This window comes from Xyrauchen texanus, chromosome 7 (assembly GCF_025860055.1).
Source record: "Xyrauchen texanus isolate HMW12.3.18 chromosome 7, RBS_HiC_50CHRs, whole genome shotgun sequence".
NCBI classification, from domain to species: domain Eukaryota; kingdom Metazoa; phylum Chordata; class Actinopteri; order Cypriniformes; family Catostomidae; genus Xyrauchen; species Xyrauchen texanus.
The window spans coordinates 24,051,139-24,078,987 of NC_068282.1; the positions used below are offsets into that span (position 1 = coordinate 24,051,139).

Below are 27,849 nucleotides of genomic sequence, written 5' to 3' on the forward strand. Positions count from 1 at the left end.
CATGAATATATTCCATTTGTCATTGTCTTCTTCATTGCTTTGGGGAATTATTAGATTGTTATTAATTATTAGAATTCAATTCAAATTCTCAAATATTGCTTGCTCAGATTGTATATTTAATGTAGAATTTTATCAAGCTGAATGATCAAAAACAATATAAATCAATGTTTAAATTTTTTTCAATTTTTACCCTACCAGTTCATCATATTAACAAGTAAATCTTTCATAAAAGAAAACATTATTTTATTCAAATAGCATGATCAATGAGTACCACTGTGTACACTGTACCACAATGGACCACTATTAATTTTTCAAGTTTTAAAACAGAAACACATATATAAATATACATACACATGAACAACCAGGAACCTTGATCTAAATGAGACCTTAAAATATGACCCCTTGGTTGTTTCCTGGTTTGAAGTTAATTTCATGCAGTATGACAGCTCACATTTCATCACATCCAGGGAATTTCAGTCCCTGCACTATTCCTCGAGCTAAGTCAGACCTTAAATGACACAGTCCACAGTGAAAGCTCAGTGGGTGAATCATTCTAAGGCCTTTTGCCGAGAATCCCTAGAATTTATGCAAGGCAAGAAGGAAGCTGCACAGATGGAGTCATTTAAGGGCCATTTCAGGCCGAGCTCCTTCAGATTTTTCAATTTAATCTGCCGATTTCATATATATTTTATAATTAAAATGCTCCTTATGCATCCTGAAAAATACTTTGTCACAAGTTCCATCTAGGCTTGTTTTATACAACAAATATTATTAAGAGCTCCTTTCCCCATCACTTTATCACTGACACTGAATTCCTGCTACATGTGTTTATGGTGTTTGTTAGTGTAATAATGACTCCGGGGTGGACGCATCACAAAGATTTCGCCCTTCCAATCAGTGTTTATGCGGGTATTAATGGTATTAATGGTAAATGCGTTAATCATGATTAAGAACAATTAACACTTTAAACTTTCTGAATTAATCCTTTACGTTATCACGTTCATTTTTACAGCTCTTTACAATTATATTATTAGAGCTGAACGTCATAGTTTTAGATTGCAGTTTTTTGGAGAGGAGTCAAATATATTTAAGAATGCAAAAGCAGCAATGGTGCTGGAGTTGTGGCCTTGGTGCCATTGTGAATGCTCTGTGGTATAGAACTGTGGTGCTCAGGGAAGGCATGGTTTAAACCCAGCCTTGGTCTTGCTCCCATCCTGTTCCCCCTCTCTCTACCTTTGATTGCCTCTCTCTTTCTCTTTCTCGACTACTTTGTCTATTGTGGGGAGCGGCCTATGTCTCAATCAGCAGTGCCCCCGGAAACCATCAGGCTGATCACACACACACCCGCTCTCAATCCACTCATCTAGGAGAGAGGGATTTAAAGGCTAGTGGGAGAGACAATCGAGGAGAAGATCTCTCTCTCTCTCTCTCTCTCTCTCTCTCTCTCTCGTCTCTCTCTCTCTCTCTCTCTCTCTCTCTCAGTTCTGTATCAGTGCCTCTTTTCCCCTGCTATACTATCAATAAAAGATGTGATTGTTCATATTTGAGTGATTGGAAAAATTATTCCATGTCCAGTCATAAGATTCTAAATGGCGCTAGCTGATAGGTCCTTTTACATGTAAAATGTGGGCCAATACACTTGTGTACTCTTTCTTGTCAAACATTTAAATTGGCTCAGATGTTTGCAGGTAAGCTGGCCCTTTCACTGCAACACACTACAAGAGTTTTCTCTCTGAAACCCTCCTCCACCTCTGCTTCACCTGTCAAGAGGTGCATCATGGGAATCGTATTAATGTCTAATTATGTTTGATGCAGCATGTCTTATATGACTAATTGTGCAGCAGCATGCTGAACACAGCATGTCTCTGTATGTTCAAGCAGTAGCAAATCTTTGTAACCTGCTCTGCAGCAGATCTAGTCTGCCAAGACCTACCCTATAAACTTGTCATATCCAAAATAACAACTTAAATTATTTTCGAGAGTTGTAATGACTGAACTATTTTCAGCACAGTGCATGGAAAGTTCAATTTTCTATAGTTACAATTTCCATTGAACTGTATATTTTCTGTTATATATTAATATAGTGTAATCTGATCTATATTAGACCTTTTCCTATCAGTTAAAAAATCCACATGAATGTGAGCTACTGTGAGTTAGAAAGCACATACAGTATACAAATGCAATTTTCTGTATCCTCATCTGTATGCATTATTCTATTGTCTTTGATCTGAGCCTAGAAACATTTAGTTATAATTGTATGTGTTTTGTCAATTAGGGCTTTGTTGTCTTAAAGGATATCTTGCAAACTGGCTGCTGGTAATTTGCAACCTGTTTCAATAACTACCAATCATAAGTATTTAAATTGAGCTTTAACATATATGCCTGTTATCAGGGGTATAACCATTGTTTTAAAAGTGACGGGGACTAAATATTTGGCATAAGTATATAAAGGCACTTATTCACTGCACGTTACGATTCGACTCAACTCAACTCTACTGGCTTTAGTTTTCAAGCAGAGTATAGAGTTAACATAACAAAACATACCATCCTCCATCCATCGTGGATTAATGCCAGTCCAGGGCACTCTCCCTCCCATTGCTTACCGGTTTAGATAGCGTCCATTTGATCGAAACACTTCCACTTTTCCTTGATGGTTCTGTAGTCACGTTTATTTTTTTTTTACTTTTCCCTACACTGTTGGTAGGTCTGGTGGTAGCCGTGTGCGGCCAACAGCTGATAAACTTCCTGACAGACTTTATTGTTTCACTCATCGCTAACGAGTGGACCGTCTGCACCTCGTTTACTGACCACGGCTTGGTTTTGCATACAGCCATTTCTTTTTACACAATTCGAAAGTCGTTTGAACAAATGATACTGTTAGCGCTGTAGCTAACTTTAAAACTAGCGGGTTGATGTTGCGTGTCGGAAATCTAGTGACGATTCTCCCTGACCAATCAGTGATCTGCAGGATTTTGACATCATATTTAGTATCGGCTCGGCTCGCTTGGAACCTCGACCGAGGTGGTACTAAAAAAAGTATAAGGTACCAGTTACTATCCACAGTGGAAAACCCCTCAAGTTGAGTAGAGTTGTACCATGCAGTGGAAAAGCCCCATATTATGTATATTTTTTAATTAAGTCCAGAATCAACGTTATGCTGCTTTAAAAACAAATATTAGGTAAAACTAAAAAGAAGCACATAGAATTTAATCCATACAGAATTTACTTCATTTAACAGAAAGCTTTAGATTTCATGTATACTACACTGTAAAATGGTATTTTATTTGAGGATCTATTTCTACTTAATCTAATCTTAAAAATATAACTTTTGTTGGTATAACTTAATGTAATCAGGTTGATTCAGTCATATTAAATGAGTCCAAGGGTATGGATAACTAAGGGTTTGGAAACAACATGCAGAGTGCTCAAAGAACCCCTTGAGAGTGTGTTAGCCTTGCAAATGAAGGTTGTAAACCAATCCCATGATGTCTAGCCACAGCTATTTTTAACCTTTAACCAATTAGGAGAAGAGGCTGGTGACATTCTTTCACCAAGACAGGGGCTGCCAAGTATAAAGAAGTCCACCTTAACCAGCTCGTCAAAATTCAAATACACTCTGACATACATTTAATGCACAGACCCATATGTGTACAAATTCAAACACTTGCACCATATTTGAGCGGTACTTGTGTATCAAAATATTATAAGGCTAATACATGCTAAAATATACGTACGTTCATTTTTATCAAGGGAATGTGTGTAGGCATCCTGTGCTAATCATAGTGCCTGTGCACAGCCTGTGCATTTGTTTACTTTCTGCAGCTGGATAATGTTGATTACTGTGTGTTTGGTACAGAAATCACAAACAGTGTTTAAAATTTTAAGCAAGATTATTTTATTAAAGGAACATTTAACTAAATTAAGGAATTCATAAAGGAGCCTTTCGATGTTGCATTTGTAAATGTCTTGAACATTATACGTTAATCTGAAGGCTATAAGTATTTTTTAACAGACAGCAGCATCATACATTCATAGAAACCAAATAATGATAGATATAAAAAGTAAAGTCAATGCCATGTAACTTATTTAGAGTAATTGTTGTTAATTGTCCTTCAAATGGCCTACCTGTGTTGCAGTCTCAACAGAAATACTCTACTGAATCCCCTTCCTACCTTGCTTTGTTTTAATGCATATTGCCATACTTCTTACTATTTCTGCAGTATATGGATGTGACGGAAATAGTAAGAGGACAATGGTTGTATGCTATTCTGAACATAGCATTATACTAGCCTATTTCTGTAAGGAGAGGAAATATGTGTATATCTTTCTTGCTTGTTTTTTATTTATATTCTTTTAATAATAAAAATACTTATAGAAATGAAAATAAGGACTGATTCTGTAAACTACAGTACATAAAATACAATGCTGTTTTATAGTGTATTCTAAAACACTCTGCATGTCAAGTTCAAAGATAAACAATTTCCTTTCTTCTTGGAAAATTCCCATCTGGGGATCAGACATGAGGCTTGGTGAGTATACTCCTTGTTTTACTCTTTAGTACATGATACATTTGGAAATTAGTCCCATTCACGCCAATGCAACCCGACCATTGGCCTTATAGTTTATCAATACTTGTGGAATCTAATAGGTCTTACACAGAGGGAGCTTTCTTCTGTTCTGTCTTGGACACCCAAAATTACATTACTCTCCATTCTTCACGTCTGACTCTCTCTCTCTCTCTCACTCTGTGTTTGATGTGCTTGACCAGAGAGCGCTAAAAAATAAAATTTCCACAGTCATTAGTTGTGGATCTACAGTGCTCCCTCACTGGGTGCTCGTGTGGCAGCTGTCTAAATTTTCATCGCTGTTAGAGATGATTTTTGCTGTCTGTGTGCTGGTTGGTTGATTTTTGTTCTTGATTGTTCAAAGTTGCACAGCAGTTCATGACATCATGGCTTGGAAATAATCAAACGGTTTACAAGGAGCCTGATATAGGGGGTAAAAACACAGTTGATTTGAGAGGTTGAAGATCTTTTGCTGCCTTTCTCTTCTTTTTTCCTACTCAGCTTTTTATTAAGCTTTTAAAGCTTTTTATTTTAACCAAAAATGTTGTTCTTATAAGGATTTTGCATAAATGTGACAGGTTTTAAAGATTGTAATTTTATACAATTGTTGAATTACTATTGGTTGCATAAATAATGGTTTGATATGTTTTAATGTTACCTTTTACATGCTTGCTGTTACATGAAGTTTGGTGCTTCTTTTACTGTTTACATTTAGCTGAATTGACTTTAGAGGCTATTTAATGGCAGGTTCCCACAGTGACAACCATTATTGGATGTTATTCAAAAACATAATCCACTATACATTACAAATTACTTCTCTATAATTGTAATCAGAATACTTTACTGATTACTTTATCAAAAAAGTAATCACAGTACTAATCACTTTAGTTTTCAAATACTTTCTAAAACACTTTGCAGAAACGTTTTTGATTTTCTGCTCAACAAATTCAAATAATGTTTATTCTTCCTCGTTCATTGACACACCCTTCAATTGTCACAGAAAAGTAAACAGACACACATATGAACATTTTAAGTCATATTTTGAATTTATTACATGTATATATATTATTTTAGAAATGTGTAACCCAAGTAATGCAAGTAATGTACTTGAAAGTAATGATCTTAATTGAAAGTCAGTAACTGTATTGTAATTTAAATTGCAATGCATTTCACAAATTTTATGTACAATATTGAATTACTTCACAATCAGATTTCACCCAACACTGGTGACTACTGACCAATATAGTGTGACAACATGTCCCAATACATGAGAGGCCATCACGTATTAAATTAACCTTTTTACACAAGTAGGCACATCAAATGATGCTTAGCCACTACTACTGAATAACTTTTTCCTATGATTCTATATTGACTGCTAAATATTCATTGTCTGTGAATTAAATGCCACATATAGAGTGAGACAGTACATTTACATTTACTCAGCTGGAAAGTTTGAATCTTCCAGTATCGAATATTGCACAGTATCAACAAGCTAACAAATTGGTGCAGCTTGCAGCTTTATTTTCTAAATTATTTTATTCCCTCCACCCATTCTTCCTCACATCCACTCAGCTGTGTTTTTTGGGAGAAAGCAAAGCATAGTTGCAGTGCAGTGAGGCTGGCAGACAGAGGGAGGGATGGATAGATTATGTAAAGGAGAGGGAAGTGCTCTTCCCTGGGGGAGAATTGAGGAACCTAAATGCTTTCTGACATTTGATGGATACAGCATGTGTCTAGCCTCAGCTGGCCCCAATGCTACTGCGGTCAAAGCACAACATGCAGAGACACCTACTCATACACAAAATTAGGGACATGCATAAAACAGAGATTTCGATATCTTCTCTTTCAAGATATACCACACTCCCCCAAAATGGGAAGAAAAAAACATCTGCACAGCAGTTCAAGCTGTACAAGAACACAATGTACGAGCTGGGCTTCAGATTATCTGCTGTTCCTATGGCATCTCCATCAATGGACTGCATCTGTAACTCTGGGTGCATGGTGCACCTGTTTTTAATCAAAATGGAAATCATCAAGATCACTGTGGGAAATACAGTCGTGTCCTCCATTACGTAAACATGAGGACCAACCCATGCGTTCACATTTACAAGAACACAATTTAATATGAGTGTGATTGCCTCAGTGATTTCCACTCAAACACGGGGTCATCGTGGTTTCGCAATATGGATATATTAATCCGTGTTCTCTATACTGAGCAATGACTTGCAGCTACTCTGACAACATACAGTACACTCTTATTCAAAGACAGCTATAACCAAAATAAACAAGCTTAAGTAAATACACGCTGTTCCAAGAATTTTACATTTTCTTATTTACAGCCTTAAGCGACGTTCACCCCGAACGCGTCCTTCCATGTTTACAGCTTGTAAGACGGACGCCGTCGCGTCGCATGGTTGTTCAGCGATTGTTGACGTTGGCTGTCTTTTTTTTTTTTTTTTTGCTTGACACAGCGTCTAAAAACTTGTCGCTCCTGCACAAGACGACAAAAAAACAGCTGGAAACGGCGCAACGGTCAAAAACGTCCGTCTAGCCCTTGTTTACATAAACAAACAAAAACAAAAACCCGAAAGAAAGAGCGCAGCGCGTTCGGTGTGAACCGTGTAGGACACCACTGAAAATCAACTATTAAAAACGCTGCTCGAGACCAGCGTTCTGTTCTCGTTGCAATGCGTCTTTTTTGTAGCGCAAGAACGCGTTCGGTCTGTTAACGTGCCTCATTTGCCAACAGTTCCCTCACAAATATGCAAGTGATCTCTTAGTTTACATTTAGAATAAAAATGTCCGCATTTACTCAAACGTTATCACAGAAAATGTGGGTTGTCAGCGCCTTGCCAACGTCTCTCTCTCTCTCTCTCTCCCAGTTTGTTAAAGTTTGAGAGAGTTTGTTTATTTTCTGTGTGAAGGGAAGGGTCGACACAGCCACAAGAGGCGGGTGTTATTGGGACATTGTGGGGAACAGGAATTCGAGGAAATTTGGTAATGTGAATTAATTTACTGTCCAGCATTTATTTGACGTTCTGGGAGGTTCTGTTTTCAATTAATTTGATACTGTTTTACTTCCTCCTACATCGTCGTGGGAATATCAAATAAGTGAAACGACGGTTCAGTTTATCAACATCATCTCCGAAACTAATTTGTAAACACAGTGCCTCGCATACACGCGCTTGCAATTTGGAACAAAATTGCAGGAAAAAAATGCGACGGTAAAAAACCCCCCAAAAAACAACAACAAAAATAACAGGGCTTTATTATGTTAGAATAGTTTAAAGATGTGATATTTAGAGAATTCAGGCTGGGTGATAGTGACAGCTATGAGTAAAACTGTCAGAATATCACATAATAATACTTTGTATACAAGATTGTATATGGAATGAATGGTGTATGGGTGTTGTTTCATCTTGTAAGGTTTTATGTTTATGTATGCCGAAAAGTGGACTATGTTTTTCACTAGATTGTGGTGAAGATGGATGTGGATTTAAGATGTGTGAAGGATAATAATGGAAATGTGTGTTTTTTGTTTCTTCAGGAATTTGGAGCAGATATTTGGCTGGCCATAGACTTTTGTACAACATTTATAAGATCATTTTGTTAACCTCATTTCAACACCCATTTTGCAACTTACATTTTTGTATAAATTGAGCTGTCAGTCTTTTACAAATTTGAATTTCGATTAATCGCATAATTTTTCGTAGTTAATCGCAATTCCTCTCAGATTTTGACTTGGACAAAAGATTTCGATTTGGACACTCTCTCCAGGTCTGGTGTTCTGCCGGCCTTTTAAAGCCCATCTGCGCCATCACTTAAATAAGACACAGGCGTTTAGAGTTAGTAATCACCAGGTGGTATCCCTTACAGCTTCCTCTCTCCCCACTGACAGACACACGACCATGTTCCCATCTCCACCGCCCGACTCATGACCGGGCCTTGTCCAGCCTGCAATCCTGCCCCCCTACCTGGAGAGGAAATCAGCCACAACCATCTGTAATGGTTATAGTGGTGCAGGTAATAGTGGAGGGTTAGGACAGCCCATTTGATGGCCAGACACTCTTTCTCGATTGTGTTGTAATTAGTCTCGCTCAAAGAGAGCTTAAGAATAATGTACAGCACTTGCCACTTCACCCCTCCGCCTCCTGCGAGAGCACAGTCCCCAACCCCCTCTTTGATGCATCCGTCTGCAAAATGAAGGGAGAGAGAAGTTAGGAGCATGTGAAAGCGGCCTGGCACAGAGTGCAGATTTAATTCTGAATCCACACCCTAGAGATAATTTTGAAGAGTGCCTCTGCAACACTGCATGCTGAGATGTTGCACAAAGGCACTGCTTCCGGATATCGCATTGCATAATCCACCAGGACTAATACAAATCGATATCCTGCTCAAATGGCCAGACGAGGTAAATGCCAATTCTTTCATAGGGGGCATTGATTAATAGTAACAGGCCATTGCACTCTTGGGGTGGCCGGTTTATTGACTAACTGACATTCGCGGCCTGCCGCACACCATCTGCGAACATCCCTGTGAATGGTAAAAATCCCCGGCCAGTAAAAGCTGGCCATTGACCGGTGCAGTGTTCTTTCTTGACCTAAAATGGCCTGCCATAGGATTATGGTAAGCTGCCTGGAAAAGTGTTTCCAGACAGCTCCTTGGGACTAATAACTGGGTTGTATTTTCATGGGTTTAAGCGTCCTGTGTCACTCAATACAATCGGTCCCTGATGGTTGAAAAATGTGGATATGCGAGTACGACGTTAGACTGGAGATGCTGGACATCGATCACACTCACTTGGTCACTCACTTGGTCAAAGGCTTAATGGTTTCATCAGGTGACTGCTCTAGAGGGAAATCCCACTCTGGGAATTCCCTTAGAGTGGGAATGCCTGAGGATTCCCCCCTCCTACATCACTCTGACACTGAGCAGCCGCAGATGGCCCTGGCTCTGCCTCCCCAGCCTTCGCATCACACAACACACACCGAGATTTTGGTTTACAGTACCCATCCATACATAATACTTGTAATAAACGTTTAAACCCTGGCCAATTGGTCCCCAAAATCAGTGGATTGGTGAGGCAGAAATTAACCATGGCCTCCACTCTATGCTTTTCCCCGCGGAATTAATAATGGAGGTCACTACTGGATACTCGTGGACATCACCATGCACACACCTCACCATCACCTTGTGTGTTTTGCACCCAAAGCCCCATCATGAACCAAGCCGTGGTAAATCAAGGTTTGACTTGTTGCAGAACAGTCGACTTCAGTTTCGGGTAGTCCAGGCAGTCCTCACCAGGTAATTGCTTTGCTGTGAGCTGGGCCTCCCCGGAAAGCAATGGCAACAGGTGGAGGTCCCATTTAGTTTGCGGCCAGCCGGAGGCGGTGGTCGACTGCTCAAACAGGCTCACGACTCACAAGAAGCAAGCGGGTGTCGGCATCACATTCCACGCATGCGTTCTCTCAAAGTTTCACTCACACTACATCTTTTCAGTAGGAACTTCGGATCACACACATTAGCTTCCGTATCCACCATCACTGAAATGATACACTGGTGTTAAGAGTTAGTAATCACCAGGTGGTGGCCCTTACCGCTTCCTCTCTCCCAACTGACTGATACACAACCACTCTCCCATCTCCACATGCATTTAGTTCCTTCTCAGGAAAGAAAACAAAACGATATGAAACAATAGAATGTTTATTAACATTTTCCAAATGAAGCTTTCCACAGTATAAAGATAAAAATACACTAAAATAGCACCAGTTCAAGTTACATTTTGAATAATTTAAAGAACTAGTCCCCATATAGGCTGCATATTTATTGCAATGGGCATTCACTCTCTTATTCTATTCATCCACAGTATTAATCAGCCAGCAGACAGTGGCTGTCTGATACAGCAATCGTAAAGTTGAGTTTATGATTCGTGTCAGGGTGCCAGCATCAAGTATCTCTTTGAACTCCACATGATAAGCGCTTGCAGACAAATACATCTCATTCTGCTTTTTGTTGATAATTCTAACATGGCGTGCTTCTGTGGTAATTAAAATGTGCCTTACTTAGACTGAAAAATACTTGAAATCTAGGCTTGTTTTGTACAACAAATGGTGTTAAGAGCTCCTTTTCTGATCACTTTAACACTGGCACTGTGTTTGTGGTGCGTGCGTAAGTGTAATGACTCCGGGCAGACACATCGCTTCCAGCCAGTGTTTTTGCTGGTTTATTGTGGAAAATTAAGAACAATTAACGTGTTAAACAGTAATTAATCGCATTGGTTAACACATTCATTTTGCCAGCTCTTAAAAATAATATTTCTCATGTTTGTAGATGTGCTCCTAAATGTGAATTGATGTGTGTGTTTTTTTCTGTATAGGTGATAAAACAACAGGTGAAGAGAGAAATGCTGGATCAGCCGGTTCATTCTCTGTTTACTTGTAGGTTTACCTCATGGCAGCCATAACATATCCCCCTCAAGCCTAGGACGGAAGACTTCATTGAATTCAAGGTGATTATTTTGACTTGTATTTTTACTGTCTGTAAGTTTTTAGGGGGGTATTAGGAAAATATAAGCAGGTGATCTTTGGAAGCAAAAATCTTTGGAAATGTGGTAATATCCTAGGTTAAATGGTTTTAATTGCTGTTGTTTTTGTTGCATTTGGAGTCAGGTGAGACCATAAACAAGAGCATAATGCTTATGTGTGTGCACCTTGTAAATTGTAAGTGCATAGTTTTAAACCTGACAATGTGATATTAGCAATATGTTTATAGATCTAATGACTTAGTTTTAAAAGGGACACTATATTTTAACCTAGTGGCCTAACAGACTTACGAGACTTGGAACATGACGGCCAATGACAGCAAAAACTACTTAAAATGTTCCAGCTGATTTTCAACACAGGCTCATTGTACTATTGATTTTAGATCATAACGCCATGAGAAAGCAAATTTAATCAACATATTAAATGTGTTGAATGTATTGTAGTCTCAACCTTGAATTTTCAAACAAATTTTTAATTTTCAAAACAATGCACAAACTAAGTTCCTTTTTTTAAAACCAGGTGTGAATTCCAACTGAAGAATGAAGCAGTGTTGCAGGCTGTAATAATCTAGACTGTAACAAGTAGGGGCTTGTGCTGGCTGTAAAATTCTCAGAAATATGTTGCGGTTAGTTTGGTGGAAAACATGCAGTGTTTGACAGCTTGTCAAATAAAGTTATTTTCATGACATCTAGCAATTTTAACAATGGATTTGAGAAGATAGTAGGCGTTGATGACAGGTTAAGTTGAAAGGGCTAGTGTTGGTGGAAACTACGGTTACAACACCACCTTGAGATTTGCAGTACAGTACGTGACCCACTGCACACACACTGAGCTTAGGTTACACATACAGTATCCAGTTAAGGTAGTTTTAGACAAGACCCTGAAAATGACCTTGTAAATAACCAAGACATGATATCTTGAACATTATTATCTGTCCTCTATTAAGGCTATGTTTCAGTGTGCCTTCCCTATTTTACTTATTATCTCTTTTTAATCTAACAGTCAGTTGATTGTTTTGGATAAAATTCAAATAAGATTTGTAATTGTTTCAAAGGATTTAAGCATTGGTAATATTTTTTCATGTGAATGTTTGCTTTCTTGACATTGATTCTGTGCTGCGCAAACTGTTCATCTTTGGCTCCCAGCTTGCAGCACAATGCCATTTGAAGTCTGTATGATGTTGACTTGCACTTACCTGAGAAAATCTAACAGCTGGTTACAATTTGTGACATAACCCTGCAAAAGTCCACATTAAAGAGAAATCAGGATAGTAAAAAGTGTTAATAAAAAGGAGGGAGGAGGGGTGTTGTTGGAGCGCGAGTGATCCCTTTCCGAGAGCATTAGTGTTGCAGTCACACAGCACAAATCCGTGACACAGTTTGGAAACAAAACATGTTCCATTTGAGATGTCTCAAAGCCTAGCAACAGCTGTGCTATTAATTAAGGCGATTATGCAAGTGACAGTGATCAACGACAACTGGAATTCAAATGGCAATGCTGCCCCCGCGCAGACATTTTTGCTTGTTCTCATTTTCGACTTGGCACGGCAGAGTGACATGAAGTTGCAAGGTGCCTGTAACCGAAACCAAACCGTTACGTACGTCATACTTGTCATGCTGCCATTGCAACCTCTTTTGACCCAGTCATGGCTCAGTGATAGCTGCAGCAGCTGGCATTTGCCTGAATCCTTTCACATGTCATAAATCAGCACTCTATTCTGATGAGCATTTGGCAGTGTCCTGTGACCTTGATACTTTTTAGGTTCAACAGCTCCCTGCATTTCTACAAAACAAAATTGATATTGGATATTGAGATTGGAAGAGAAAATAAATACAATTTATTGATAAATGGCTCACTGGTTCAACTCCCAGATGATGAGGTGAGATAGGTCAACAGGAGAGTCATTTGTGCGGGACATTTAGGAAACTTCTAAACACAAAATATTAATGGGAAATATGTAGCAGTAGTCTGTATTTGAGAGTTTGTAACTTAATATGGCTACAAGCTATTGAGATATATTAGAGACCACCAATTAGGTGATTTTATTTGTCATAAACAAGCATTTCGCTCACGTCTGCAATGAGGAATACCCACACCCGCCAATACCAAGTACAGCAGCAACCCCTGGCCCTGTCCCACCAGTCTTGCAGCCGAAGTCATGGTCACCATCAATAAGATGAAGGCAGGAAAGGTCCCAGGGTTGAATGACAATCCGGCTGAAGCTTGGAAGCTCATGGGAATGCAAGGAATGGAGATTCTTGCAGTGCTATTCAATAAGATTATCAATACCAGTGAAAACCCGCCTGTTTTGTTGTCCAGTGTCACCGTACCGATTTTGAAGAACAAATGCGATGTCACAGACTGCTCCAACTATCAGTCAATCCGCAATCTGCTCGCAGACATGACCTGGGCCTGACTTGAGCAGAAGACACGGATCTGGAATGAGAGCCTGTTCAATCTTTGGCTGCTCCTGAACATCATGAAAACTGAGTGCCTCGAGTGTGGCAATCTAGTGGATGGGTAAATCACTGTGGGTGGCCAAGAACTTAAAAATGTCACCGCTTTTTGGTACCTTGGCTCCCATGTCTCACCAATTGGTGATTCCCTCCAAGATGCCCTACACGTGTCAATGCCACCTGGCTAAAATGGTGCGAAGTCATTGGAGCATCATGTGACTGCAAGATCCTGATGCACTTAAAGTTGAAGATATACAAGTTGAAGATATACAATTCAGTAGTCTGACCGGTTGCGATCTATGACACGAGATGCTGGCATGAGGCGGCATTAAGTGCAATTGAGATGCAAATGTTTTGGTGGGCACTGGGGCTTTCTTGTGGCCAACACGGATGAACGGAAGGTGCTTGGTGTTGCCCCAATCCAGGACAAGATGCTTGAGGCGTGGTATGGGCATGAAATGAGAAGCAAGGACGTTTCTATGGCAAAAACGGCAATGAGGTTAGATCCTGCCCACCGGCATCCCTGTGGCCATCTCAAGAAACGTTGGATGGACTGTATTAAAGATGACACGCATTGGAGTCGACCCGGAAGGTGCTCTAGACCACAGGACATGGAGAGCAGAGGTATATCACACTTGCCGATATAAAATGGCAGAGAGCTGGTAGACATAACTACTGACCATGACTCTCTTTGATTCTCTGTTATGTGGAGCTCGCCTAAATAACAACAGGAGTACTGTGTGAACAAAATCAATTGTAATAGATTGATTTAGGATGTGATTCATGGAGTAACTTTACCTTCTGAGTGTGTGTGATTATGTATTTATCCACTCGCGACTGGCTATAAAATGCATATGTCCATATGCAGCTTTAAGTGAAAAAATTAATTACTTTTCGTAAAAACAGACTGTAGTGCCTCTGCTCTGATTTCTTTTATAATTTTAGCCTAAAAAGCAGGAAAAATGCTTAGTGACAGAATTACTTTGGATTACAATCTGCATTTGTTATTATTTGAGTTGTGTGATTGTTGATGAAAATAATGTTCAGATCATCATGACGTTTTGTCAGTTCTTCAGTAAAAGAAGAATCTCATTGGTCACTTGACAAGAACACAAAAGCCCACACCTGTGACAGAAAAAAACAAGGCATGAATAAAAAACATACCCCATAATACCAATGCAAAAAACAGATTTTTGATAACTTTTTAAATTTTTGACAAGCAAATTTATAAAAAAAAAAACTGAAATATCACATTGACATAAGTATTCAGACCCTTAGCTCAATACTTAGTTGAATTACCTTTGGCAGCGAGTACAGCTTCAAGTCTTTTTGGGTATTATGTGGCAAGCTTTGCACACCTGGATTTGGGGATTTTCTGCCATTCTTCTCTGCAGATCCTCTAAAGCTCTGTCAGGATGGATAGGGACTGTCGGTGAACAGCCATTTTCAGGTCTCTCCAGAGTTGTTCGATTGGGTTCAAGTCTGGGCTCTGGCTGGGCCACTTAAGGACATTCACAGAGTTGTCGCTAAGCCACACTTGTGTTGTCTTAGCTGTGTGCTTTGTGTCATTGTCCTGTTGGAAGATGAACTTTCGGCCTAGTCTGAGGTGCTCTGGACCACGCTTTCATGAAGGATATCTCTGTTTTTTGCTGCATTCAGCTTTCCTTCAACCCTAACCAGTCCCCCAGTCCCTGCCACTGAACCCCCCACAGCATGATGCTACCACCACCATGCTTCACCGTTGGGATGGTATTGCGTGTGCCACTGAAAAACACCCCCACAGCATGATACTACTACCACCATGCTTCACCGTTGGGATGGTATTGCGCAGGTCATGAGCGGTGCCTGGTATCCTCAAGATATGATGCTTAGAATTGTGGTCAAACAGTTCAATCTTCGTTTCATCAGGCCAGTGAATCTTGTTTCTCACAGTCTGAGAGTTTTTAGGTGCTTTTTTATGTGTCTTACACTGAGGTCCGGCTTCTCATAAAGCTCAGACCAGTGAAGTGTTGCAGTGATGGTTGTCCTTCTGCAAGTTTCTCCCATCTCCACACATGATCTCTGGAGCTCAACCAGAGTCACCATCAGGTTCTTGATCACCTCTCTTACCAAGGCCCTTCTCCCCTGATTGCTCAGTTTTGCCAGGCAGCCAGCTCTAGGAAGGGTACTTGTTGTTCCAAACTTCTTCCATTTAAGAATTATGGAGGCCACTGTGCTCTTGGGAACCTTCCCCAGATCTGTGCCTCGACAAAATATTGTCTCTGAGCTCTGCAGGCAGTTCCTTTGACCTCATGGCTTGGCTTTTGCTCTGAGTATGAATTTTCAGCTGTGATACCTTAAATAGACAGGTATGTATGTTTCCAAATCATGTCCAATCAATTGAATTTGCCACAGGTGGACTCCAATCAAAGTGTAGAAACATCTCAAAGATGATCCAGAGAAATGGGATTCACCTGAGCTAAATTTCAAGTGTCATTGCAAAGGGTCTGAATACTTATGTCAATGTGATATTTCATTTTTTTTAAATTTCTAATACATTTGCAAAGTTATTAAAAATATGTTTTTTTCTTTGTCATTATGGGTATGGAGTGCAGATTAAAGTGAATTTTTTTAAATAATTTAAAGCATTTTAGCATAAGGCTGCAACATATTATTTTGCCTTTTTTTATTAGATAAGAACTTTGAGAGGGATACAGGATATCCAGATAAGGAAAAGACCCAAACTGTGGTCCGTTGTCATGCTACCAGTCAGACGCCCAAGGCTATGGCTCAGATAGGGATTGGCAAATATTTAAAGAATATATTTATATATATATATATATATATATATATATATATATATATATATATATATATATCACTGAAATAGTTTTTTTTTTCCCCAGTCTGATGAACATCATTATGTAATATCACATGATCAAGATTGTTTTGTAGATTACCGTATCTGTGGGTTGGCCTTAGGCATAAGACCGCAGGTAGTCACAGCAGTGCTGGTATTCAGTCCAACAACACAATCGCAAGTGTGATATTGCTTTTTTACTGATTAACTGAAGCTCCTGACCCGTATCTGAATGATTTTATGCATTGCACTGCTGCTAAAAGATTGGCTGATTGGATCAGTGACCCCTTCTGGAAATGTCACTAGGTGGCGACAAATGAGCATCTTGTGTGCTATGAGTGAGTCAGTGAATCATTTTGAGTCATTCATAACCGAAATCTACCAAGAGACTTCTATAGTGTTTAAGCTTTAAAAGAACAAAGCAGATGATCTATAGTCTTCCTTCAGTCTGAGAATTATTTTTCATCAAAAAGACAGCAATAATAGTCTAATAATAGTGAGTTTCAATAATGTCCTAACCTTCTCCTTTATTAAAACTTGCATGGCTACAAATCTACTGACTTCAGTATAATAAACAAAGTAGATCTACACTTTCATTTTCCTACAGTAGCCTATTTAAACTGCTGAGCATGGCTTTTATCAGAAAAGACCACAATAATAGACAAATTAATTAATTAATAATTATTGTTATATTATATTAGTATAAATAATAATTTTGAGTTTCAATAATGTTCTTCCGTCATTGTAAAGCGCGTTTCACGAGTTGAGTGGAGGCATCAACTCTCCGTTTAACGCCAGCGTCAAGCGCCGCATTGCCCTCCACATGACAAGAGTTGCAGAAAGCGTCACAGAGGGTCGATTTTATGATTTTGCCACATAAAAAAGAAGGTGGTGTGCACAATAAACATTGAAAACGTGTATTTGGAAAAGAGAAAAAAAAGCTTGCAGTTGCTTACCTAGGTCGAAGTGTTTTCTTGGTGAATTTAAATTAGTTCAATAACTGGGGTCTCTGATATTCGTAAATGATAAGGTAATATTTAATTAAAAGAAATTATGAGACATTCAATGTCTCTTCACAAATTTGGACAGTTTTTAAATATTTCTTGTTGCTTATTTCTCTCAAAGACATTATTAGTGATGCAAAAACATGTGTGTGAAAAACACTTGGGTGTAATGTGGCATCATTACATAGACTTCAATGTATTCTGCGGCGCTGACGCGAGTCATTTGAAAGACCCTTAATCGTTACATATTTATGCATTTATTTATTTTGTGGAGTTTGATCATTTTCCACGGCAGACCTGACAATCTTTCATGGTACAATAGTGTGCCGTGGCACAGTGTTTGGGAAACACTGGATTAAATAATCACATAATAACAAAGTGCTCAGTGATTGTAAGTTAGGTAAATGATGCTTAATTCAGTTCTACCTTATCATTTGCTCAGCTCAGTCTGGATGGTAAAGCAACATGATGCTGATATATTCGTAGTGAGCAGTGTTTCAATATAGATAATTTAGTCTTTGAGTGGGTTGGATCCTTGTGCAGTTCTTGTTGAGGAAACAAAAGAAACGATGGGAAAACCCTTAGCATCTTTTCTTATTGTCTTTGCACATACAACAGATGATTTTAAAAATGCTTGAGCACATGTTAGTTCACTTGTCCTTAATGAGTCAAGATGCAGTATAAGCTTAGACTCTGCCAACTTCTTTGTGTTCCTTCAAAGCTCCTATGCTTTACCTCACTGCCTCAAGGAGGAGAGCAGGCGCAATCATATTTCTTTCATGTGTCAGTGCAGATTTTTTGTGTGTAGGAGTGCCCTACATACAGGTTCCTTAGTGTTTCTATTGGATATATTTCTTTCTAGCACTCCAAACTCACGAGAGCCGAACCCCACGATTGACTTTACCAATGTGGGGACCATCAGCGGGGACCATCAGAGGGTCTTCCTCTGAGCCTAGAAATAGGGCTTGGCTGAAAGTGTCAGCTAACTGGGAATTTATTAAGTTTCAGAAGTCCCAAATCTATTACCGAGAGCCAATTATGTGCGCCAGTTAGGTAGTGCTGGACCATTTCTCTGTCACTGCATACACACAGCCCACATTATAGTGACTTGTCTTGAAGTAATTCAACATAGATGGAGTAAGATAATTATGCAATATCACATGAGCAAGATTTTATTGTAGATTACCGTAGATGTGAGTTGGCCTTAGGCATAAGACCACAGGTAGTCACAGTAGTGCTGATATTCAGTACAACAACACAATTGCATGTGTGATATTTCTTTTATACAGATGTTCTATAAACAAGAAATTAATACCAAGCAATTTCCCAACAAGCCCTAAAGATTATTACAAATTTCTAATAGAATCTGGAGATAAAAAAAGTGGAGCTTTTAAAGCTGGAGTAGTTGATATTGAAGTATGAAAATATATTTAAAAAAAATTAATAAAAAATGTAACCTACATTTTGCAGTGTTTATTTTATGCTAGGCATGGAATCCAAATAATAGGCTGACTATTAAAGAGTCAGACCTTCTGAAAAATCTTCTTGGACAAAATTTATTTAATCACCGACTAAAATATACTTCACTAATACCAGAATACTGTACTGATAAACTGTTTTATTAACAATTTAAAAATATTTTATTTGACAGTCTGTAACTTTTTTTTACCGTGGACACAACCACACATAAGCTAATTCAGTTAGTGCACTCGGTTTTTGTGTAGTCCACTGCTCCACTTTAGGCTTTCTCAGAAGGTGCGGAGTGAGGGAGATGCGGCAAATGAGATTAGGGGAGGGGTACAGAAGTACATTTACTGCCTTGTTTATTTAGGCCTAAGGTCCCATTTAACTGCTGTGAGTAAAACTAAATTTACACACACACACACACACACACACACACACACACACACACACACACACACACACACACACACACACACACACACACACACACACACACAATGTAATGACACCAGACTATTAGAGGTCCTAAACTCAGACCCTCTCTAGTGATTTCAAATTAGAGGAGTGGCGATGTGCTAAACTTTTCCACAGTCCCATCCACTGCTGTTCTGTTCATGTAAGTAACTAGTGGTCTTGTAAAAAAAAAATATTATAATAATTGTAATTCTATTGTCACTAAGGTTTTTCTTAACTTAGAGATATTTCAAAAAATCTCTCATCAGTTAATCTAATTTTATTCCAGATGTGTATAACTTTCTTTCTTCTGCAGAACACAAACAAAGATTTTTAGATTCATATTTCAGCTCTGTTGGCTACTTGATTTTTGAGGTAAATAAAGCAGTTATGGCTGCACTTGTGCTGCACTGCCGATTCAGACTTACTTGCACTAAGCCCCATCACACTGTTAGAGGTCATAGCTTCTTGTGAACCCAGAGCTAAAGGGTAACTATTAAACACATCTGCACGTGTGGAAAGTCCCCACTTCCTCATAACCTTCTGTAATGATTACTCTCACTCCCTTGCCGATGAGCGACCATGATTACGGGAGTGACCCAAACCAAAACAACATTCCTGGTGCAGAGCGATGGCACAGATTAGCGACTTGCCTGTCTGGCTTCTCTTGTGCCTACGTGCCGTCTGCCAAGCAATGCCCTGTAGAAAACGTACAAGGGTCATCTCACACTTTCACACACCCTCATAAACTCACTTCCTGGCTTGTTGCTGACCAAAAGGAGTTGAGGCTTATAAAGCAAATCAAAGTATTTCACATCAGCAACATATTCTGCATATCAAACCTAAAAAAGGGTCAAATAAGACTTGAGGATGTTGAGTCACTTAAACTGTAACTTTGATGCTTTTCAAAATTGTCACATTATGTTTCATGTAAGTGAGTGGCCCACAAAACTTTGCAGCACTGATTTGTCCTTAGCTCTAATGTTTCTGACTTAGATGAAAAGATGGTCAATTTTAAGTTTAACTATATTATCTTTTGCTGGAATATTTTGGGTAATGAGTTTTGGAAAATGTACTTTGGTGTAACCATCTAGACAGTATTTTAAAGCCTAGTGTGCAGTGTCTGATTTTGGACACAAATCTCAGGAATTGTAGAAGTGTTCTTTTGTTGTAGAGCAAAAACAGCTGATTAATTAAGGGGGTCAGAATGTGACATGATTGTTTGTTGAGTCAATGCTGTCAATTAAATCAGTTTTTAAGACTATTGGTGTTGCGTAGTCTGTCTTGACTGTTACGTTTTTTTTTTCCACCAGGCTCATATCATACCATCTGACAAGCAACAGTCATAAAGGATATTTCAGAAAAATGTTTTTGTTGTCATTATGTGGTTCAGTTTAAAGTTTTAAACAGCTATAACATTATTTTGTCTTCTCCATGTCAGACCATCTTATTTTTCTTGTCGGGTGTCACAATAAGACTTTTCCATTGGTGGACTCCATCATAAAGGAGAATTACACCCAGTAAGATGGGCGGTTGTAGGTGGTTTTGGCCTCGGCAGCACTTTTGGGCCCATTCATCACTGCTACAGCACTGTGACAGAATTGCACGTTTACATGTTGAGCACACCCTCCAAAGATCTCCAGATAAGCAGCCATTTACAGCACAATTATGGCCTAACAGGTGCACACCCAGCTTACAGACTCGCCCGTTTCTAAATACGTTTTTGTGGCTGCCAGTGTGTGCTGTTGTATGTGTGGGCTAATAATCCAGAAGCCCAGAGCCTGTCTGCCATCTATTGGAGACTGAAATATCACTGGAGGGGGAAAGTAGGTCAGCAATGTGGAGGAGTAGAGAAATTCAAGAGAAAAACCTAGATGTGAGAGAGCGAGGGAGAGAGAGGGAGAGAGAGGGAGGGAGAGAGAGAGAGAGGGAAGGAAGGAAGGAAGGAGAGGGCTGAGGAAGACAGAGGGCAGACTTGGGACTATCAAGGCTTGCTACATTTTATCAATTGTTTACTGTGTCACACTCAAGACAGCCTTTTAGGTTTAATTAATAACATCAAAATAATAGCAATTAGTTCTCTTAGGGCCTAGAATCATCTGTTTCCAAAGGGCAAGTATGGGCAAGCAACCGCTGGGTTGTATTCTCAGCATTAAAAATAATTCCTTCCACAGCTATGTCACTCAAATAATTTTCATCTACTTTATTTGGATAGTTTTAAGATATCCTAATCTTTTTGCATTAACCTCATGCGACCCCGCACACACATGCATTGATGTTGTATTTTGGCTTCGCTATGTGCAGCAACACATAATTTAAATTAATTTAAAGTAACTAATCTCAGTTCAGGAGACTCTGTGCTGTCAGTAAAGGGTTAAAATTTCAACGCATAGAGTCATGCAACAAAACAACATGGTGCCGACCAGGTTTTTGGGAGAAATCGCAATAAAAATATATCTGGTAAGAAACCTAATTATGTTTTTACATTGAAGCCTTTTTGAGTAAAATGATTAGAGTCTAATTTCATCCAATATGCCATTTTTAAAATGTGACCAATTTATCACATAATGCCACTCTGCTAAACACAATGTTACACTAATGTGTACTTTAGTGCATCTTGTCCTTAGAAATCCTATATTTACTGTGTATGATCACATTTAGAATCAATAGGTTCATCCAAAAGATTAAAAAAATTGCTTTTAAAAGGCTTTTTAAAAGCAAGCGCATTCAGAACTGCGCTGCCAGGGTCCTGATGGGGGTTCGCAAAATTGAGCACATCACACCCATCCTCCAAAAACTTCACTGGCTCCCTGTTAGACTCAGGATTGATTATAAGATCTGTCTCCTGACCTATCAGTGTGTCTACGGTAGGGCACCAGTGTACCTTAAAGAACTCATTACTTTGCATAATCCACACCGACATCTCCGCTCTTCTGACAGCCACAAACTCCAGGTTCCTAAATCCAAACTCCGTACTATGGGAGATAGGGCCTTCCAGGTAGCTGCGCCTCGTATGTGGAATGCTCTCCCTAATCACCTGAGGGCCTACAGTCTATAGAGGTTTTTAAAAATAAATTAAAGACCCACTTATTTTTAAATGCTTTTTCTTAAAACATATCCTGTTTTGTTATCACCAATTGTTCTTAATTTTGTTATTAAGTGTTTTAATCTATTTTTATTGTTTGTTTTTTACCTGTGCACCTGTAGCACTTTGAGATATGTTCCTTCATGTGTAAAGTGCATTACAAATAAAATTATTATTATTATTTTTATAGTGTTAGGAAGAAAATAAGTTCAATAAGCATTTCAAACTATTCTGAGACCAGTAGAGCACACTATAGGTTAAGTTATTCACTAAATAGGGTGCAATGGAGCTATGTATCATCCTATAGCTCTCTAAGCAGCTAAATACATTTAATCCAAACTTCCTATCAAAAGTAAATTTTTAGGCTGCAGATGATGTTTGGACCACTCAACATTTTTGGCAGACATTGGACAAATGTACAATTTTATTTGAACAGTGATTGGATGATGCTGGCCAATACTTTGAATCAGAATTGATTATGCAAATTTCTGATGTAATGTCTGTAACGTCTCAAAAACACGAATAACCAACACTCCTGGAAACATAATACACAATTTCATAAAAAAGAAAAGGTTTTCTTTTATTAAAAGGTTTGTATTATTGAACATTTCAGAACCTAGTCCTGCAGTCCACATATGTTGCCATCCTTTTTTAGGAAACTTTTTACACTAGAATTATTATTTAAACTTTTTTTTTCAGGTTTATTAGGTAAATAAATGTTTAAGAGTTTATATGGTACTAGTTAAAAATCAAAAAGGGAAATGTAAAATGTACACAGCAGTAACGCTCAGGTCTCAGGAGGTTAAATTGAAGATTTCCCAATTTGTGGTGCATTAATTTATAAATTTTAATGTTAGTTCATTGTAAATTTACATCAGGTATAGTACATTAATCTTTCAGGTGTATTATCTGCTCATATCTGCATTTCATAGTTATTTCAGGAGCAAAATATAGTTTTTGAAAATTTTCTGGAAACCCAATAGCCGATGAGGGATTTATATGTTATTTCCAAACAATGACAAAAGAATGTTAGGAGAAGAGATATATTTTGTTTTGATATAATTAGATATTTTTTATTTTGGTTTAATTTTACAGAGAATGTCTCCGTTTTTAAGACAGGCTATCTCTATAAATAAAATGTAACTCCATTTCAATGTGCATAATTTAATGAAAGGCACGAGGTGGGAGTACTGTGCTTTTTTGCACAAAACTTGGTACATTGACTCTCACAAGACAAGGAACATGATCGGAATGCAATACTTTCTGTTCAGAAGTTTAGCAAAAGATTACAGAGTACACCTTTAAATGGTCTAATTTTATTTGTAAAATGTATTAGTCCTTTTTAATAAGAGAATATAATTTATATAACAGTAGCATAGTTTACTTACTAAATAAATGTTTTTCTTTGCATTGAAGTAGAAGCAAATGACACCTTTTGTCATTTTGTTTATACAAATAATTAAAGAAATTTATTTTATATTTTTTTTAATTATATTCATAAATATTTGAATTATAATGCATTACAAGGAAGAATAGCTTTAAATAAATTAATAAATAAGAACACCTTTGACCTTTCATGTTGTCCAGCCTAGTAAATCAAACTGAGGATCATCTCACTGTAACGTCATTGGAAAGTGATATAAATATGGCCCCCACACACCGTGTCAGTGGATTGGTGTGTCCAGAGTGTTGTATTACATAACAAAGATCTTTAATAGACACATCGTGAATCTGCCAAAACAGGCCCAGAAGCAAAATAATCTCAGTTTGTATTTCCTTCCTAAATAAAATTAACAACTGATTTTGGATTTTAAGATGTGCTTTATTAATAAGATGTATTTATTCAGATTCAAACGATACATTCTCTGTGTTTGTGCTTTATAAATGTGGTTGTAAGTGTGTGTATTGTGTTCCTGCTGACAGTGTGTGCAAGTGTTTGTTCTCTACTGAGAAATAATTGGACTGTTCTGTCCTCCATATTTCAGATTGCTGTCTTATCTGCTTGTTGGTTCTTCGGCACTCTCCATCTGAATTCATCACAAGCCATCCCTTTCATCTCTTTATTTAGCACCTGGAGAAGCTGCTGCCTGTATCACATGGAGATTGATATGGATGACTGAGGAGCCTCTTACTGGATAATTATTGTAATTGCATTGGTGAGTTCCTTTACATGAATCTGCCTTATGTATGTTTGTCTGTGTGCATAAATGTGTGTATGTGTCTCAATGACAAAGTGTGGTTGCTTTGTGGATGCTTCTATATTAGGCAGGCAAGATGGGATTTTTTTCCTCTCTCACTGTCATATACACAGTGTTATTGACCATAAATGAGCAAATAACTGTCTTTTTATTTTTTTCTCCTGCTAGGAAAGACCAGTGTCATATATTGAAAATTCTTGATTTATCGTTGACCAGTTTGGAGTTTTCATCTTATACTGATGTAGACATCTGGAGAGCAGGGTGGCCAGCTCTCACCCAGATAATGCAAAAATATTGTGGGGTTCAAAAGTAGAGTCCACACTGAAAATCAAAATCCAAATAAAAAATGGAAATTAACAGAAAGATTTAGATAAAAATAAAAAAAACACCTCGTTGTGACTTATAATGAACTAGAAACATTTAAGAACTTGCTATAATCAAATAAGCAAATTTGTGACCATGGTAACTCCTTTGTACAAAAGGTCCGATTTCAATTGCTACCATTGGGACCATTCCAAAGGGTACTGTTACAGTATGTGCATACTGTAACAGTACCCTTTGGAACAGGTTTTGCACAAACCTGTTTGTGGTGGATGCCAATTCTAGTGCATGCTGTCATTCAACATTAATTTTTAAATTAAACTTTCAATTAAATTGATATGGTAGTAAAACAATATTGTTATGAAAAACGAAACTATATTAAATGAGAACAATGCTAATTAAAAGTATTTTTATAAAGAGACATAGACTGTTAAACCATTTACAAATTAGGCTTGGGATCGTTAACATTTTAACATATCGATAATCAGAAGATTTTCCCGATGATTATTGCTATATATTGGGATTTTTTTCAGATAAATGGTGCTGCTCCTTGTACAATAGTCTTTTTCTTGCAAACATATTTCTCAGCAAATATTTTGTAAAGTGTGAGTGGCTGGGTTAATTGTAGGTGGTCGTGCACTGGACGGGTCAGATGGACGACATGACACGTTCTAAAAGTTGAAATAATTATTTTCTATGAAGATATGTACTCCTACATATGAGCAGGCTTGTCGGGATACTGTTAAAAATTCTGCAGCACCAAGGAGCTTAACTCGCTTAGTTTTCCATTAAAGTTGACCCAAATCATAATCAAGAACATAGCATATTTAATCTAGTCATTACTGGATGATATGTTGTGAAAAAGCATATTTCTTAAAGCTTACACAATGTATTTTCAGTTACAAGTACACTAGTGGTCAAACGTTTTGAAACACTCATTCTTTAATATAACTTTTTATTCACATTTTAGAATAATAGTAAAGTCATAAAAACTATGGAATTACATAAATGGAACTATGGGAATTAGGTTGTGACTAAACAAAATCCAAAATAAATCAAAACTGTGTTATACACTCACCTAAAGGATTATTAGGAACACCTGTTCAATTTCTCATTAATGAAATTATCTAATCAACCAATCACATGGCAGTTGCTTCAATGCATTTAGGGGTGTGGTCCTGGTCAAGACAATCTCCTGAACTCCAAACTGAATGTCAGAATGGGAAAGAAAGGTGATTTAAGCAATTTTGAGCGTGGCATGGTTGTTGGTGCCAGACGGGCCAGTCTGAGTATTTCACAATCTGCTCAGTTACTGGGATTTTCACGCACAACCATTTCTAGGGTTTACAAAGAATGGTGTGAAAAGGAAAAACATCCAGTATGCGGCAGTCCTGTGGGCTGAAAATGCCTTGTTGATGCTAGAGGTCAGAGGAGAATGGGCCGACTGATTCAAGCTGATAGAAGAGCAACTTTGCCTGAAATAAGCACTCGTTACAACCGAGGTATGCAGCAAAGCATTTGTGAAGCCACAACACGCACAACCTTGAGGCAGATGGGCTACAACAGCAGAAGACCCCACCGGTACCACTCATCTCCACTACAAATAGGAAAAAGAGGCTACAATTTGCAAGAGCTCACCAAAATTGGACAGTTGAAGAGTGGAAAAATGTTGCCTGGTCTGATGAGTCTCGATTTCTGTTGAGACATTCAGATGGTAGAGTCAGAATTTGGCGTAAACAGAATGAGAACATGGATCCATCATGCCTTGTTACCACTGTGCAGGCTGGTGGTGGTGGTGTAATGGTGTGGGGGATGTTTTCTTGGCACACTTTAGGCCCCTTAGTGCCAATTGGGCATCGTTTAAATGCCACGGCCTACCTGAGCATTGTTTCTGACCATGTCCATCCCTTTATGGCCACCATGTACCCATCCTCTGATGGCTACTTCCAGCAGGATAATGCACCATGTCACAAAGCTCGAATCATTTCAAATTGGTTTCTTGAACATGACAATGAGTTCACTGTACTAAAATGGCCCCCACAGTCACCAGATCTCAACCCAATAGAGCATCTTTGGGATGTGGTGGAACGGGAGCTTCGTGCCCTGGATGTGCATCCCACAAATCTCCATCAACTGCAAGATGCTATCCTATCAATATGGGCCAACATTTCTAAAGAATGCTTTCAGCACCTTGTTGAATCAATGCCACGTAGAATTAAGGCAGTTCTGAAGGCGAAAGGGGTCAAACACAGTATTAGTATGGTGTTCCTAATAATCCTTTAGGTGAGTGTATTTTAGCATCGTCAAAGTAGTCACCCTTTGTCTAGAATTTGCAAACATGTACTCTTGAAATTTTCTCAACCAACTTCTTGAGGCTGGGATGCTTTTTAAACTGTATTGGAGGAGTTCCCATCTGTGTTGGGCACTTGTTGGCTGCTTTTCTTTATTATTTGGTCGAATTCATCAATTTCAAAAACTTTTTTTTGTAATTAAATTTGAGTTTTATAATTAAATTAATATGGTGGCACAATTATATTTTTGTCTACAAAACTAATTTCAAACATTTAAGCATACACCTTCAGACCAAATTATTTTTAAGATCACGAGAAATATTTCAGTCAAGTGTTTCAAAACTTTTGACCAGTAGTGTTTGTCATTTTATGGTTTGACAGCTTGAATGAAAGACCTATTTAATATAACAAACAGGGAAATTACATCGTAAACGTCGCCATTTCTAATCGTTCAGTTTGTGCTGTTTCATACACTAACACTAACCAGTTTCATACACTAACCTGCAAACACATCAATGTCACTTTGTTAATTCTTGAAGAAGTACAAAAGCCTCAGTAACTTTGGACTGCCAGCAGCTCATAATGTGTGTGTGATGCCTTGTTCATGCCACGACCAGCTTCAGTAAATGTT

At 38.3% G+C, this 27,849-nt stretch overlaps 1 protein-coding gene across 1 annotated transcript in view; it reads left to right on the top strand.

Annotated features, from left to right (window-relative positions):
• Positions 1-7,512: 7,512 nt before the first annotated feature.
• The window catches only part of LOC127646456 (SH3-containing GRB2-like protein 3-interacting protein 1), a 123,567-nt gene continuing 103,230 nt past the window's right edge, over positions 7,513-27,849 (top strand). The window contains 3 exon segments of the mRNA XM_052130124.1: positions 7,513-7,562; positions 10,942-11,073; positions 24,394-24,564. The gene's annotated coding sequence lies outside the window, so the exon portion shown is untranslated.